Source organism: Nelusetta ayraudi, unplaced genomic scaffold (genome assembly GCF_046127955.1).
Source record: "Nelusetta ayraudi isolate G7.1 ecotype Tasmania unplaced genomic scaffold, CSIRO-AGI_Nayr_v1 ptg000002l, whole genome shotgun sequence".
NCBI classification, from domain to species: Eukaryota; Metazoa; Chordata; class Actinopteri; order Tetraodontiformes; family Monacanthidae; genus Nelusetta; species Nelusetta ayraudi.
Window position 1 is genome coordinate 9,617,174 of NW_027466052.1, and position 3,905 is coordinate 9,621,078.

Here is a 3,905-nt window from a genome sequence, read left to right on the forward strand (position 1 = left end):
TTACCCTGCGATAAACACTAGCAGCATTTTTTTTCATGCAAATTTTCCATTTTTCTTTACCTTTGACATAAATATGATTAAGAACAAAGATTGTACTTCCTGCTTTTTTTTCTTTTTCTTTGGAACTCTCATTTTGCATGTGTCGGACTGCGTTTTTCATTGTGATCATCTCCAGTGTGTTTTAAATGGTTTTCCAACAGAGCAGAGGTGGTATTTTTAAATAAGTGGAGTTAAGCCTTTTGCCAATAGCACGAGTTCTTGGCCCAGTACTCATTTGTGCAATGTGCACACATTCACAAAAAAAGAACAAAAAATGAAATAACACGCTAATGTCTGGGGAGAGCTTGCGTTTTATTTGCACATTACACTAGCTTGAAGCTATGGCCAATGAAAGTGGATAATTAAAGCTAATTCTTTTCATTTAATTATTTTCTGAAGGTTTCATGCATTTCATGCATGCATTATGCTTAAATGAAGAGCACATTTGTGTTTTTAGTAAAAAACAATAAACGCATGAAAAAGGACGCTCTGCTGCGTGTCAACTAACCCACAATCAAACTTTATTTATTTTAGTAAGTGCTGTCGAGCAGTGCGGCCTGCTTTCCTTTACACAATTTTCAAATTATTGCAAATGTCAGATGACACCTCTAACATTTTCAGATTAAACTATTATTTTTCAAATTGTTGTTTTTCACCCCCTTTTTCTGATGGAGTACTCCAAATGTACAGACAAAAGGCTGATGCAAGATTAGCTTGGTGTATGTGTGCTTTATCCACCTCACTTTCACATCATTTACTATATATGGTTTAGAAGGAAATATGTTTAAAATATTATCTTCCCCACTGTGGTTCCAGTATACATGCAATGTGTAGCCTAATGCATCATATAGGACACATATAGGACAATAATTATGATGAAAACTAAAGAAATAATGGAAAAACAGTGCGGCTCTAAATGCCATTACCATTACCATTGAGGTACCTCAGTCCAGCCCTCTACCGATCCTGCACGACATTTAGGGTAGGATGTGGATGCCTCCCTTTAATTCTAATCTGTTGCCCATTTTATACCACTGAGAGATATTAACAGATGAAATAATGCAATGTGTTGGAACCCATTCTCTGTATCTGAATAAACTGAAAGGGAGCAATTTACTGCCTCCAGGGTCTCACTGTCCCTGTTAGAGATAAATGGACCTAATTTTGTCTTGTCCTCCGCTTGCATGGCTCCACCGCCTAACCAATAAAAGCAAGGCTCTAACTGCATAATGTCTCTGTACGTTCCAGTATAAAAGGCCAGTTCACCTGTACAACTCTGGAGAAAACTGTTCTGTTTGCAGTGGCAGAATCTTTGTGTCGCCTCCAAATGCGAAACACAGTTTAAAGTGCTCCATTCTCAACCATTCTCAATTAATTTCAAATAAGCAACAGTTTTGTATCTTTTGATTTGAATGTTAAAAAAGTACAATACAGTCACAATTTGATGTTTGCAAGCTGTTATAATTGGGATACAAGCGGGTGGTGCAAAGGCTCTAAGTGCTGAAGTGTCAGGAGATGAGTAAGAGGGAATAAATATATTCTTGTCAGTTGATATTCAACCTTGCCAGAAATCCGTCATGTGTTTCTGCCTCGAAAGACGCCTCTCTCCTTCATTGTCACGTGTGTGTCTTTTATCAACAACTACAAACTAATAAATTATTCACATGACAACAAAGCAAAATTGAAATAAAACAAACCTCCAGGGACAAGAAGGGAACACAAGATAAAAAAGGGAAAAGGGAAAAAAAGTTACCTTCCTCATTCAGACCATGGGGAATGTCTGTCAACACAGCCTGGCATGTTGGTACAAATGAACAACCCTGATTTATACTCTGTTATCTAACCATAGCCTGCAAAAAAAGCTCAAAAACACAGGTGATTGTAATGAAGTGACGTAATGAGAGTGTCCAGTCTCCACTGTGGCACGTCTAAAGCAAAATCTCATTAAAGACAGGGCAAGATCTGGGTCAGAAGAGCGAAAAATGTAATTGACCATTATGATGGCTGCAGGCAAACGTTCATCATTGTTTTTCTGACCTTTCTTGATTAAAACCATGCAAGAATTTTCCGTCAATGGAAGCATTTTATGGGTATCTATCTATCTATCTACCTATCTATCTATCTATCTATCTATCTATCTATCTATCTATCTATCTATCTATCTATCTATCTCAGTGTGTACAGGTATGTAACTGTGTGCTGAATTTCCTATATAAACTGCCAAATGTGCTCCACATACCCAAACATTTGGCCAATAGGGAAAACGATATTGAGACATATCACCGCAAATGGACGGCAACTAAAACGTATTTCCTGCTGCCCACAGGACAGAGCTGTCTAACCCGCGCATGTGACGCCCGCGCATGTGACGCCCGCGCTGGCAGTAATGCATCGCCGACATTTGATTCGTGTCCCTGAAACGATGAGCGAGTCAGACGACCAACCAGACGCTTTATTTTAATAGCGACTGATGGAATGCCTCTATCTGGGAGCCATCGCAGCAGTACGATCTATCAGCACTGGCAGAATGGAGGCGCACATCTGTCACTGTTTGCGAAACAAACACATGGCCGCGTCTGTCAAACTCTGCCTCCATCACAGAAGAGGCTTAAATTGGTCGCGTGGAACAAAATGTTACGAGGTCAACTGCGAAAGAAGAAGAAAACTTTGGGAGCCGTCTCTGCGTTGTGTGTGTTGGGGGCTTAGAAATCTGAGATTGGCACCAGTTGAAGAGCCTCAGGGAACCCTATTAATTCTTTCTTAATACCGAGGAAGCCAGGTACAAACAAAACCATTTCTTAATTTCCTAATCTACACCTTCACTGCAACTACGTATTTCCAACAGAGTGGGCAGCAGTTTCTATACTACCACGTAATAGCTCTAAAAGCCTCAAATGATGCCTAATTGACACAGGGGGAATAATCTCCTGACACTCAGGGAGTCCGCCTGTCCCTTCAGAGCATCCTAATGTCTTTCTGTATATTGTTTCACTTTTAATAGCTTGAAATGCCAATGTTTTCCTCCTTTCTGTTGCTATGGTCTTGTTTCTTGCATGGGCAGGCAGCTGCCTGAAAAACAAAGTCTAAAAATTTGCAGATATCTTGCAGGTAGTCTGTCCACGCACAATGTTCAAGCACAAATAAAAAAATAAAATACCCCCGTGTGAAGCCTTACTAATCGATGGAGCCACTGTGGTGGACGCACACTGAGAAGAAGGGGCACTAAGAGGACACTGCCAATCAAACCAGGCGGACATGGTTATTGCCGGTTTAGCTGGGCATGGAAGAGTGTTTGGGAAAAATGGAAGCAAAAGAGATAAAAGCAGGTAAAGTCATGCGAGGTCAGGCTTTCAAATGACAGTAATGGGGCCTGATGTCTCTCCAAAACCACCTTTGAATGGTGGGGTGGAGTTAAAGCACTGAGGTGGACGGCCATGACAAAACAGGAGAAATAGCTTTTTAGATGTGCAGGTGATAAGATAGAAGTGACAACACGAACTGGAGCATTGGGCCGGCTGGTCATTCAACAGGAAGAAGCCAACCAGATCTCACTGGCATTCATTTCTAGCAGCACAATGGAGCACCAGTGGTATCACAATCAGCTGGTTCCAGTCAGTACTCAGGAACCAACTGAAAGTCAGGCTTCTGCTCTCATTTTGCCACGTTGATGCTTCTTCTCTTCTCAAAATCATGTCTGAAAAAAAAAACAACCCTACACACAGGTCATGTCAACACTGTAATCACACGTTGAGGAAAGTTACTTAATAATACCAGAAGTAGTCATTACTTATTTAGTACCAGTCAAATATGTTTTGTTTTATATTATATCTCAGATGAACCTTGTTTTCGCCTGAAGGCAGCTGCGA